We start from the raw sequence: 14,247 nt of genomic DNA on the forward strand, positions 1-14,247 counted from the left end.
TATGATTGTGCCACTGCACTCCAGTCTAGGCAACAGAGACTGATATCCACCCTACTTTCTGAACTCTCATGACTGCTCCCAACAGCGTGGGGTGGGGTGGGATGAGGTGAGCTGGGGGTTGGAGGTTAGAAGAAAACACAAAGGGAGGGATATCTGTGAGAGAAGGGAGGATGCACTCGTCTGTGCCCCACACTCTGAATTCCTGTTATTACCAGGACAGAAGACAGATGTCTGCTCATTCTTCTGGCTGTGTTTATTACTAGCTGTTCATGACAAATAAACAATGCTACATTTTGAGCCAAGGTCACTGATAACACCTGCAGATTTCTATGGTCACATCCAAAAAGCAAGCATGTTTGAGCTATAGCAATAACCATCACAACAGAAATGCTTCTCAAGGCAGTTCCTCTTTGAAACATACCCCCAAAATGCTGATCAGCAGTAGCAGGGGATGGAACATGTGGGGATGTTGCATGTGTGGCAATTAGGACTTCTGCTTTCACTTCAGCGTTTCCCACTGTTCTATAGTTAACAGCACTTTGGATGGGGACATATGAGAAGAGGGTTACTCTTGAGTTTCCTCTTTCAAGAGATACATTTCTTTATGTTAAAGAATATGGCTGGGTGTGGTGGCTCACACCTGTAATCCTAATACTTTGGGAGGTAGCAGCAGGAGGACTGCTTGAGCCCAGGAATTCGAAACCACCCTGGGCAACATAGCCAGACCTCATCTCTATTAAAAACAAAAAGATTAGCTGGGTGTAGTGGCACGCGGCTGTAGTCCCAGCTACTCAGGGGGCTCAGGCAGGAGGACTGAGGATTGCTTGAGCCTTGGAGGTTGCAAAGAGCTATGATCACACCACTGCACTCCAGCCTGGGTGACAGAGCCAGACCCTGTCTCAAAAAGAAAGAAACAAAAAAGAAAAAGAATATGCATTTCACAAGGTTTAAGAATTTCAGCTGGAAAGTCGAATAGTCATTTGACTTCAAAATGATAGACAATACATGGTCTTACTGTAATTTAAGTCTGTATATTAAAATGTTTAAAGTATGAATTTACTGTTGCATATAGCAGTCCTCATTACCATGCAGCAACTACAAGGAAGAACACTTCATTATAGGCTTAGGCACCCACCCACTTCCTGTTGAAATACAGGGTGGGGCTGAACTAACAAATATAACCACACTCTCTCTCCAAGCACAAGGAATGACAAATCCGTTTAGGTCACTAAAACAATGTCCGAAGGAGCTAGCAGGACAGAAATGGAACTCCTGCGGTAGATACAGAAAGTATTTGACTGGGAAAACTGAGAAAAAGAGCTTACTTGTGATCTAAAAGAGATATTTCCAATTTCATAAAGGAATGACACGCCGATTTTGTGCCTACATCCAGTCAATGTAGGGATACTTCTTGTCTTGACATGGCTTTAAGACAGTAGCTGAGGAAACAGAACTTCTAAACTCCAGTATCTTACTCCTTGAGCATAAGGTACATCTATGAAGGACCATTCATTCACACCTGGTAATTCCATAACTTTTTATTATCTTTTGGGGGCAATAGCACCTTTTGTTATTACCTTTTTACACTTCAGGGTCTAATCATAGTTTCATTCTTAAAACTAAAATTGGGGGAATCTCAAACCTTCAAAATTGGTTTCTTCTAGTATCAACTTTTTCATAGAAAACTGTCTTTTAAATGGCCAAAATTAGACTCTCTTTTTAGCAGGATCCATCTGGTTGTCCAAAAGAAAATACATTTAAACTGTGAGTTGGAAACCTGGATTCTAGCTTTCAGTCTAATGATGACAGGCAATCGGGGATAAAATTTCAATTCATCCCTCTAGTCCAGCTGTAAACTACACTAAAAAATGCTTGAAAGATGCTATATGAAACAGAGATTTTGTATGCAAAGTATTCTGAGCTCTGAGGAAAAGATTTACCCGCATAAAGTATTTCTCGTATCTCCATCTTGGCCCAATTCCCTGTTATGGATCCACTTAAATTACACAGGATCTACAATGTGGTCACTGATGACTTTCAGTTACAGACAAAGTTCATTTTACTTTCCCAATCTAATGCCAATTTCTAGTAAAACCCATATCACCAAAATTGTATGGTTTGAAATACTTCAAACTACCCATCTAAATGGGCTTTTATTTTGATTGGATAAACATAGATTACGAATAATTGTACTCATAAATGGAGAAATCTTACCCTTTACCCCTAATAAGGTATCAGATTTCTTTCAGCCATTGTCATCAACTGAACATTAAATTTACACAGGAGTTTAACATGAAAAACAACTAAGCTGTTCTGAAAAAACAACACCCACTCACAAAACAAGTATCAAACCTCAACACATCAGTTCAAATCATTCACTAGATTACTAGAAATACGTCAATAACTCACACAAGCCCCAATAAAATACCCTTCGTATTCAAATGCTTCTTTTTAAATTTATAGCCAATGACAGAAGAGAGTGCTCTCCGTTGATGGTACCCAGAAATTTGAGATAAGGGGACAGATACAAAATGCATTCCTCTCCAAGTACCTGGGAGGAAGCCAAACCTGGGCATGTATTCTCCCAGACAAACAGCCAAAAGTCCAATACACAGCTTGGTTTTATGGAAGGGTCTAACCCCATTTTACTATCTTACTATGGGATGGAGAAGATGGGGCTAGACTGCAGCCTTTGTTTCTTGACTCTTGCAAGCAGCACTGAGTACTGTACTAGGTTAAACTTCCTTCGGTCAAGGTATTAGAGTACCCACTGGTGGATTAGCTACAGTGGCAGGTTTGAAAATAGAAGAGGAAGGAGATAATAAGAGCTGAATTGCACATCAGGCACTAAGTCTCAATTCATCTGGCTAGCTGTGTAACCATTTAATTGTTATGATGCCTTACTTCTTATTTCAAGCTTCTCTTTGCAGTAACTGCACCCTCTCTGGGATGGAAAGACCAAGAAAGAAACCAACTTTACACAACTGAGAAAGGCCAGGGAAAAGATGGTTGCAGAGCAACAAGAAAAAGAAAATTCAGCAAAATGTTTTGTTGACACTTCAGGGCAATACACAAACACACTGTGTGGTCATGGAGCAGGCAGAAGCAGCAGTCCTGAGATGTGACTATTAATACACCAACTTAAGTGAGGAGAGAGACCTAGCAATCACAACTACATGTGAGACAGGGAGTGGAATTATGGAGCAAACTGCCATGCAATTCCATATGAACTATTCAATAGCCAGCTGTAACAAGAATTCATTCCTGAAAAAGTGTCACACACACATCTGTCACTAATGGCCAAGCCACCAGCAACTAAGAGTCAGCAGCAAAGGGCAGCTGTACATCTACTTCCTCTCACAATGTTTAGTCGGCACTCAAAGCATGAGACTTATAAGCTAAAGTCCTTGAGTAGAGGGAAAAATAAGTAACTGTTCTTTCCTTTCTAACCTCAGTTTACCAGGAAGTGCCAAAGCCCTAAAAATCTAGTAAGCAGTGGGGCAGAGCAAGAGCATGAACATTAGGAGACACAGGTGTGGGTTTCACTCCACCACTGCCACATTTTATAGCTTTGGAGCCCTGGCAAACAGTCTAATCTCTCAGTCTATTTCCTAGCCTGTTAAATCATTCTCATGACCCCTTGTCTGTAAAGTTGTTGTGAAGAAAAATGAAATAATGCATGTATAAAATGTTTAGCACAGTGCCTAGCACAGAATAACTAAAACAACAGTAGTAGTAATAGTAGTATCATGGTAGTAGTGGTGGTGGTAGTAATAGTAGTAGTAGAATGATTAACAACTATCTAGCACATGCATGCCCTGTTCTAAATGTTTATATATGGTTCTCTTAACCATTATACAATACTGTCTTAATAAGCTTCAGGTCGTATTAATGGTTAACTACCAATTATAGTGCTGTTATCAATCACTGAATATTTATCAAGAAGACACTAAAAGACACAAAGAATATAAAATCTCTTCCTTGACTCCAGGAGCTTATAATCTAGTTGAGGAGAGAGAGAGAAAACCACAGTTAAGTAACAATATAGCAAATAAATAGAAGTTCAATTATGACAATAGAAAGGATGAAAAGATCACTGTGAACTGAAGGGACTGAACAGACTCCTTGGAACCTTAAAGATCTGAACTGGGGCTGGGTGCAGTGGCTCATGCCTGTAACCCCAGCACCTTGGGAGGCCGAGGTGGAGGATCGCTTCAGCCTAGGAGGTCGAGATTAGCCTGGGCAACATGGTGAGACCTTGTCTCTAAAAAAAAAAAATTAAAAGTTAGCCAGGTGTAGTGGTACACACCTGTAGTCCCATCTACTTGAGAAGCTGAGGCAGGAGAATCACTTTAACGCGGGACGCTGAAGCTGCAATGAGCCAAGATCCATGCCACTGCCCTCCAGCCTTTGAGACAGAATGAGACTCTGTCTCAAAAAAACAAAAGTAAACAAAACAAAACCCAAAACCTAAGATCTGAACTGGGTAGAATTTGGATGTAAGAAAACACAGGGAAAGGTTTTTCAAGGAGAGCTAATATGATAAACAGAAGTCCTGAACTTTACCACTAGTATTTATGGGAAAGTCACAATTCCAATAGGTTTCTACCATATTTCATCAAATTTAGGATGCCACTGATTGAAAGAGGCATTACGATTCAAGAGATGTTAAAATGGGGTGGGTATGGTGGCTCATGCCTGTAATCCCAGCACTTTGGGAGGCCAAGGAGAGTGGATCACTTGAGCTCAGGCTTTTTAGACCAGTCTGGGCAATGGTGGAGAAATCCCGTCTACAAAAAATACAAAAATTAGCTGAATGCAGTGGCGCACACCTGTAGTCTCAGATACTCAGGAGGCTGATATGGGAGGATCACTTTAGCCCAGGAGGTCAAGGCTGCAGTGAGCAGTGATCACACCACTGCACTCCAGCCTGGTGACAGAGTGAGATCGTCTTTAAAAAAAAAAAAAAAAAAAAAAAAAGCGATGTTAAAATGTGAGGAAAAAATGTACACCTGAGTCAATGAAATATAAATATATTATTTTAGAGACAAGGTCTCATTATGTTACCTAGGCTGAAACTTAGTGGCTATTCACAGGCACAATCACAGTGCACTAAAGCCATGAACTCCTGAGTTCAAGCAATCCTCCAGCCTCAGAAGGTGGACAAGGTGGTCTTTAAAAAATCTCTCTAACACTAAAATGCATTCTATAACTCAGACTTACAAGAGAATACAGTTATGTACCACATAACAACATTTCAGTCAATGATGGGCTATGATGGACCACATATATGACAGTGGTCCCATAAGATCATAACACTTTTTTTTTTTTTTTGAGATGAGGTTTCACTCTTGTCACCCAGGCTGGAGTGCAGTAGCACAATCTCAGGTCACTGCAGCCTCCCCTTCCTGGGTTCCAGCTATCCTCCCACGTTAGCCTCCCAAGTAGCTGGGACCACAGGCACGAGCCACCACGCTCAGCTAATTTTTTGTATTTTTGGTAGAGATGGGGTTTCACCATGTTGCCCAGGGTAGTCTAGAACTCCTGAGCTCAAGCGATCTGCCCGCCTCAGCCTCCCAAAGTGCTGGGATTACAGGAGTGAGCCACCATGCCCAGCCCCTTTTCTATGTTTAGGTATGTTTGGATATACAAATACATACTGGCTGGGAGTGGTGGCTCATGACTGTAATCCCAGCACTTCGGGAGGCCAAGGTGGGAGGATCACTTGAGCCCAGGAAGTTGACACCAGCCTGGGCAAAATGACAAGGCCCTGTCTCTATAAAAAATGAAAAATGTGGCTGGGCACGGTGGCTCACACCTGTAATCCCAGCACTCTGGGAGGCCGAGGTGGGTGGATCACTTGAGGTCAGGAGTTCGGGATCAGCTTGGCCAACAGAGTGAAACCCTGTCTCTACTAAAAATACTAAAATTAGCCAGGCGTGGTGGCACACGCCTGTAGTCCCAGCTACTCAGGAGGCTGAGGCAGAAGAATCGCTTGAACCCAGCAGGTGGAGGTTGCAGTGAACCAGATTGTGCCACTGCACACCAGCCTAGGAGACAGAGCGAGACTCCATCTCAAAAAAATTAAAATTAAAATTAAAAATAAAAATAGGCCAGGCGTGGTGCCTCATGCCTATAATCACAGCACTCTGGGAGGCTGAGATGGGCAGACTGCTTGAGCCCAGGAGTTTGAGACCAGCCTGGGTAACATGGATAAACCTCATCTCTATGAAAAACACATAAAATTAGCCAAAGGGCCAGGCGTGGTGGCTGATGCCTATAATCCCAGCACTTTAGGGGGCCGAGGTGGGCGGATCACGAGGTCAGGAGTTCGCGACCAGCCCAACCAACATGATGAAACCCAGTCTCTACTAAAAATACAAAAATTACCCAGGTGTGGTGGCACATGCCTGTAAAACCAGCTACTCAGGAGGAGAATCGCTTGAACCCAGGAGGCAGAGGTTGCAGTGAGCCAAGATTGCGCCACTGCCCTCCAGCCTAGGAAACAAAGCAAGACTCTCTCTCAAAAAATAAATAAATAAATAAATAAATAATAAAAAATTAGCCAGGCACAGTGCCGAAAACCTGTAGTTCCAGCTACTCTAGAGGCCAAGAAGGGGGGACTGCCTGAGCCCAGGAAGTCGAGCCTGCAGTAGGCTGTGACTGTGCCACTGCACTCCAGCCTAGGCAACACAGTGAGACCCTGTTTCTAAATAAATAAATAAATAAGTAAATAAAAAATTAGCCAAGTGTGGTAGCATGTACCTGTGGTCCCAGCTACTTGGGAGGCTGAGGTGAGAGCATCGCTTGACTCCAGGAGTGAGAGGCCAGCCCAGGCAACAGAGCAAGACACCGTCTCTTTAAAAAAAAAAAAAAAAAAAAGGCCAGGCGCAGTGGCTCGTGCCTGTAATCCCCGCACTTTGGGAGGCTGAGGTGGATGGATCACGTGAGGTCAGGAGTTCAAGACCAGCCTGGCTAACATGGCGAAACCCTGTCTCTACTAAACTACAAAAACTAGCTGGGCGTGGTGGCAGGCGCCTGTAATCCCAGCTACTTGGGAGGCCGAGGCAGGAGAATCGCTTGAACCCAGGAGGCAGAGGTTGCAGTGAGCCAAGACCGCGCCATTGCACTCCAGCCTGGGCAACAAGAGCAAAACTCCACCTCAAAAAAAAAAAAAAATTTTTAATATAGCTTGGTAAATCCAGAAGAATGTTCAGACAAAGAAAGCAAGGATTTCTTGAGCCACTAGCTATGCGACCTTAGGGTAGTTAATCTCTCTGAGCCTCATCCGTAAAATGGGGAAAATACAAACTACCTTATAATATAGTTGCATTTATTTAGAGACGGAGTTTCGCTCTTTCGCTCCAGCTGGAGTGCGGGGGGCAATCTCGGCTCACTGCAACCTCCACCTTCTGGGTTCAAGTGATTCTCCTGCCTCAGCCTCATGAGTAGCTGGGATTACAGGCACCCGCCACCACATCTGGCTAATTTTTGTGTTTTTAGTAGAGACGGGGTTTCACCATGTTGGCCAGGCTGGTCTCAAACTCCTGACCTTGTGATCTGCCCACCTCGGCCTCCCAAAGTCCGGGGATGACAGGCATGAGCCACCGCACCTGGCCTTAGTTGTTTTTATTTTTCTGAGACAGGGTCTGGCTCAGTCACCCACGCTGCAGTGCGGTGGTGTGAATGTGACTCATGCAGCCTCAGTCTCCTGGGCTCAAGCAATTCTCCCACCTCAGCCTCCAGAGTAGCTGGGGCTAGAAGCGTGCAGCACCATGCTCAGCTAATGTTTTCACTTTTTGTAGCAACAGGGTCTTACTATGTTGCCCTGGTTGGTCTCAAACTCCTGAACTCAAGCGATCCTCCCACCTCAGCCTCCCAAAGAGCTGGGATTACAGGCGTAAACCACCACGGCCAACCTAGGATAGTTCTAAGGATAAGATGTGATAACATATGTAAGCATTCCAGAGGGGTACCCAGCACCCAGTAGGTATTCAGTAACTGATAGCTCTCATTATTACTAAATTGAAGGAATGATGAGTTTATATGGACCTACCTCCTAGTAATGAAATAATCTAAAGACAGCAGGTCAAATTAAACAACAATGAGCATTACACAAAGGTATTCCTATATGGTCCTCTTTTATTTGGTTTCAGTGGAGGCCAAGAAGTAGGTGGGCCTCTTACCTTCTGAGACAGGCTCTTCAGGAACATGGAGACAAATACTGAAAAAGATGGATGGCCTCTGCTTACATTATACCTATTTTAAGGATTACAACAAAGGGTATCAGTCTTCCAAATCACAGTCAAGAGTCAATCCAGTATTTTCACTTTATGTACTTTGAAGGCAAAACATTCTTCAAGAGACTATTATCTGGATTGTGGTATTTCTTTATAAAAACACACAAACATCTTGGTGAGTGTCACCACTTCTAAGAAGCCTTCCCTGAATCTTCCAGTCTAAAGTCATTTTCCTCCCTCCAAGTGCCAATGAGGTATGCTGAATCTCTTTTATAGCAGTCTCTACAGTCTATTTTATAGCACAGATTTTTGGTGTATACAACTCTCTGAGTACAGGAATTGAAAAACAAAGTATCTTTAAACCTAACATAAAGCAGTAGTAGCAACAGCAACTATATGGAGACAAAGTAGGATTCTTAAAATTTCTTTTCATCCTACAGTGTCTGCTCAATAAATACCTGTGAAATTCCTAAAATGTATCTGATATTTATTCACATTGTCTTGAATATTTCTAGTCCTCCAAACAATTTTCCAAGGTAAGTAGTAGTATTTTGATTTTACAGATCAGAAAACTAAAACCCAGAGTGATTCATAACTTTATGAAAGTCACACAGACAGACAGCTTTCAAACCCAGGTCCAACTGTGTCCAAACTTCATGTTCTTTCCATGACACCACACTGACTCTACGCAAAACACCCAAACTAAGAAGTTAGACAAATACGCCCATAGTTCTCATCGTTATACACAAGTGCTGTCAAATTCCAGACTAGTTTCTTTCCCATGGAAAAAAGACTGCATGCTAACACAAGAAAGCATTCCTATTTACCCTAAAACTGAAATGGTGTTAATGAGTCTAACATACTGCTTTCTCCCTCTCTGCACCCAATTTTAGCCAGATGCTCAGGGACTTCACTTCTTTCCTTTAAATAACATAAACACAGGCTTATTTAAAATCCCAGCCTCAGATAACATGTGCAGATGCTACTGCTTTTCAAACTCCTGTTTTCAAGCAGCTAGGCATTAGGGGTTGCAACACTTCTGACGGATTACTTTTATCTACAGGGTCCCTGAGAATCACTTTAAGTTTCATTCTCTGTTTAGCTCATCAAATCTTCTCATCAGGGACTTTTTTTTTTTTTTTTTTTTTAAAGCACCTCATCTTTCATCTTCTTTTACAATGAACTAAAACACTCCTATGGCTAATTCTTAATCTGTGTATGTATATTTAATATAATATTCTTCTGACTCTTTTTCTAAAAAGCACAGTTGTTTTTCCTATTTAGCCCAAACTAAGATAATTATATCAGAAGTGAGTTTTCTCCCATCTCTTTCTGCATATAGGAAATACTGAAAAGATAAGTCTTTTTTAATTATTAAATGTAAATAGCTCATTAAATATAATCCAATTACTTTAATCGTAAAAAGGAAGTAATTACAATCGGTACATGTATTCTTGCCTAGATTTAATATCTTAAATTAATCTTTTCAGCATTAATATTTTAAATTAACCTTTGACATTAGAAAAATGCAAGAAACTGATATCTCTTTCAAAATATATATAAAGCTGTTCTCTATGGATCTTTGTTGTGATTTCACCCACAAACAATTTTACAGGGACTGCAAAGAGGAGCAATTAAATACCACCTGCCCAAACTGAACTGGTATTTCTTGTCTGCTATAAATCATGTTAAAGGGTCTGTTTTAAATTCTAATGCTTTAAGGCCGGGCGCGGTAGCTCACACTTGTAATCCCAGCACTTTGGGAGGCCGAGGCGGGCAGATCACGAGGTCAGGAGATTGAGACCACGATGAAACCCCGTCTCTACTAAAATTACAAAAAATTAGCCGGGTGTGGTGGCGGGCGCCTGTAGTCCCAGCTACTCGGAGAGGCTGAGGCAGGACAATGGCGTGAACCCGGGAGGCGGAACTTGCAGTGAGCCGAGATGGCGCCACTGCACTCCAGCCTGGGCGACAGAGCGAGACTCCGTCTCAAAAAAAAAAAAAAAATTCTAATGCTTTAGTGGGATAAGAAGCCTAGAGATGAATTCTATAGCATTCCAATAATCACAAAAGCTTCACTTGTAAAGACAACTCCAAGACAAAATTTGTTAGAAGAAACGCCTATAATCCCAATCAGCACTTTGGGAGGCTGAGGCAGGCAGATCACTTGAGCCCAGGAGTTGGAGGCCAGCCTGGGTAACATGGCAAAACCCCATCTCTACAAAAAACACAAACATTAGCCAGGTGTGGTGGTGCACACTGGTAGTCCCAGCTACTCAAGAGGCTGAGGTGGGTGGATCGCTTGAGCCTGGGAGGTGGAGATTACAGTGCGCCAAGAGTGTGCCACCACACTCCAGCCTGGGTGACAGGGTGAGAGCCTGTCTCAAAAAAAAAAAAAAGAAGAAGAAGAAAAGGAATGTCTTTGGTACAGTAGCCGGAACTTTCCATTACCTAATTGCTATTCTGTTACTATCAGTCGTAGTTCCCTGGGACCACCCTCAAGCATTCTTCTTGCTCTCTGGTCTCTAGCCCCTGGAGTATGCTGTTATAACATTGTCCCTCAGCGGCCTTCTGGTTCTTCCATTTTTACTTTCTTGGTGACCAATGGTAAATAAATTGCATAGCTAAATCTCTATAAACTGCCTTGAAAATGGGCTTTGACACAGTCTATACACTGAAGAATGTCTTCTAGAATGCAGGGAAGAAGCTTATATAAACGAAAAATTAAGAAGATGGAGCTTTCCTACCAAAATCTATTAATGAGTATTATTTTAAGATATGAGTATGTATTTAGAAAAATAAAATTATATTTACATTAACACAGAACTTTTTCCAAAATTCAGAAATGGCAAGAGCGGCATGAATAGATAAGCTGTGAAGGTATCAATGGGCCATGTTTGTACAGCAGTTTCCCTCCAAATTAGAACAGTTCTGTTTAAAGTACTAAGACATATCATGTGTTTTCAGCACCTCTCAAGGATTTCAATGAAATAGATTTTTCCCGTTCAGATCTTGTATTAATGAGCCAAAGGTGTATCTCTGCCTCACTGATACCATTTGGCAAAACAAATTAATGAAATGGATGAGGCTGGCTGTGATTAATTCCTTTGGTTGTTCAGATTGTAGCTATGTTGCAGCAGCTCCTGACTATGTAAGGCACTGGTTTCTGCAGTCATCCAGCCTAACTACGGAAAGTTTTTTTATGGTCCGAAAAGACAGTGACATGGGTTGCTGTGGGTTCCCTCATCTCAAACACTAATGGATTCCGAACAGTTAAGACAGTTTAGCTGAAGGAATGGAGCCTGATACCTGATGATGATCACAGTGCTCCAGAAGGGCAGCACCATTAAAAGAAAATAAGAAGTAATTTCACAGGTAAAAGGTACACCAGCAGCTAAAACTAAGTCCCTTGCAAAATTTAAATGATTCAAGTTTCATCTTGATAACACTGGTATTTTGTACAAAATATATCTTATTAGGCCAGCCCTTGAAAGTTAAAAAGGTGTCTTTAAATGCCTGCTGACCTCAAATTGCCATGTTCCATGCTTTAAAGGGATTGATTTTCTAGAGAAGGACAATATGATGTCAGATTCTGTTCAATGGAGATCAGAATACTATTTGGTGAGCCTGTTCTGCACCTGTGGAAGTAAAAGAATAAGACTGGCTCACACACCCTGAGGGAGGATGGTATTTATATGGGCTCTCCCTCTGACCTCTTGGCAGCAAATGTAAGAAAGTCCTCTTTTGAGCCTTACGGGCGGGCCCAGGACTTTCAACTACCCATTCAAACAGGGTTACAATTCCCCTCCTCCACAATTAAGTTCCTTTCCCATTCTCCATGCATGCATGAATTGCAGTGACATTGACATGGGGGCTTGACATTAGTCTTTGAAGGTCATTTAAATCATCCTCCTTCCAAACTGCCTTAAAAGCAATGTATCATCCATTCCACAATGCCTGAGTGTAGGGTTTGACGAAATCGTACTCAAAGCAGAATCACCTGAAGAATAAAGAGAGTTCCAAATTTGGGTATCATAAAAAGAACAAATCAAAGAAATAAAAAGTGGTAAAACTCAGTTACTCAAAAGACAATAGTAAGAGAAACACTAACACCGAACACTGGACAAATGGAAACACTTCTACTGACGATCCTGTTTATCTAGGAAAGTTGAAAGGGTCATCCACTGGCCAGGCACAGTAGCTCATGCCTGTAATCCCAGCACTTTGGGAGGCCGAAATGGGTGGATCTCTTGAAGTCAGGAGTTCGAGACCAGCCTGGCCAACATGGTGAAATCCCGTCTCTACTAAAATTAATCAGGTGTGGTGGTGCATGCCCATAGTCCCAACTACTCAGAAGGCCAAGGCAGGAGAATCGCTTGAACCTGGGAGGTGGAGGTAGCAGTGGGCAAAGATCACATCACTGCATTCCAGCTTGGGTGACAGAGAGAGACCTCATCTCAAAAAAAAAAAAAAGGTCATCCACAATATGGCCCTTTATATGCCTCCGGTTTCATCTCCTGTCACATTCTCATACACATATACCTTTCTTTGCAGTCCTACAGACCTTCCCATCGCACCCCACTGTACCCTGTTCTCTCTTACCTCCATACTTTTGCTCAAGTTTGACCACCCACCACAACCCCCACCAACCTGTAAGGTCTTCCAAGTCTGAGCTCAAGCGAAACACCTCTTGATGGGCCTTGCCCCAAAGGAAGCTGGTGTCCCCTCTTCCACATGCCATAATGGTTCTCTAAACGTCCATAACACGTTGTCCATGACTATACCATCACGCAGGATTAAAATGAGTGGTTTTTTCACTTGCTGTCTTACCAGACTGTGAGTTCTCTGAGGCTGCTGCTATGAGTCATCTCTAATCTTAGTGCCTACCACCACGCTAGGTACCAACAGAATGGTCAATAAATGTTTATCAAGGCCAGGTGCGGTGGCTCACGCCTATAATCCCAGCACTTTGGGAGGCCAAGGAGGGCCCTATCACTTGAGGTCAGGAGTTCGAGACCAGCCTGGCCAACATGGTGAAACCCCATCTCTACTAAAAATACAAAAATTAGCTGGGCATGGTGGCACGTGCCTGTAGTTCCAGCTATTTGGGAGGTTGAGGCAGGAGAATCACTTGAACCCAGGCGGCAGAGGTTGCGGTGAGCTGAGATTGGGCCACTGCACTGCAGCCTGGACAACAGAGCGAGACTCCATCTCAAAAAAAAAAAAAAAAGTTTATCAAATCAAATGAATGAAGCCATAGTTGGTTCTCGTGCTTTGGCTCTCACAAAGATAAGGATAAAGAGGGTGTCTGGACCTCCAGTCTGATAGCACTGCTTCCTGAGAGAAGATAACCCAAGTTCAACCTTTGTTTTAGAAATAGATTATTGGCATCCCACCAGGTCATGAGAGAGGATCTCCATTTACCCCTCAAACTCAGGGGTCCAATCTGGGACAGAGCAGAGAAAGAAGTTAAAAATTATTGGCTGGGCGCGGTAGCTCAGGCCTATAATCCCAGCACTTTGGGAGGCTGAGGCGGGCGGATCGCCTGAGGTCGGGAGTTCGAGACCAGCCTGGCCAGCATGGTGAAACCCCGTCTCTACCAAAAATACAAAAATTAGCTGGGCGTGCAGGCACCTGTAATCCCAGCTACTCGGGAAGCTGAGGCAGGAGAATCGCTTGAACCCAGGAAGCACAGGTTGCGGTGAGTGAAGATCACGCCATCGCACTCCAGCCCGGGCAACAGAGCGAGACTCTGTCTCAAAAAAAAAAAAAAAAAAATTAGAGACCAAGACTACCGTGACCAACATGAGCTGTCTGCCACAACCATCTCATTCTTGTACCTCAAAGCTCTTACTCCCTAACGTAAAGAGAGAAAAATGATAGTTATCAGCCAAGGGAGAGAAATTTCCAAAAAGGCTAAGGAATGTCAGAATAAGTCATGATAATTAGCACATGTCCAAAGAAATACAGGGTGTTTTAAACTTTCCAGGTACTTGGCCTAAAATGT

General features: G+C 42.8%; 1 protein-coding gene across 2 annotated transcripts in view; it reads right to left on the minus strand.

Annotated features, from left to right (window-relative positions):
* Positions 1-14,247, minus strand: part of WASF2 (WASP family member 2) — an 88,924-nt gene that overhangs the window by 32,062 nt on the left and 42,615 nt on the right. The window contains exon 1 of one of the 2 annotated variants that reach the window (XM_030805902.1): positions 6,766-6,806. The exons of the other annotated variant lie outside the window; for it this stretch is intronic. The gene's annotated coding sequence lies outside the window, so the exon portion shown is untranslated. Of the gene's footprint in view, positions 1-6,765; positions 6,807-14,247 lie in introns of those variants that run through there. 2 annotated transcript variants of the gene reach the window in all.

The sequence above is a fragment of the Nomascus leucogenys genome, chromosome 24, assembly GCF_006542625.1.
Source record: "Nomascus leucogenys isolate Asia chromosome 24, Asia_NLE_v1, whole genome shotgun sequence".
Taxonomy (NCBI): Eukaryota; Metazoa; Chordata; class Mammalia; order Primates; family Hylobatidae; genus Nomascus; species Nomascus leucogenys.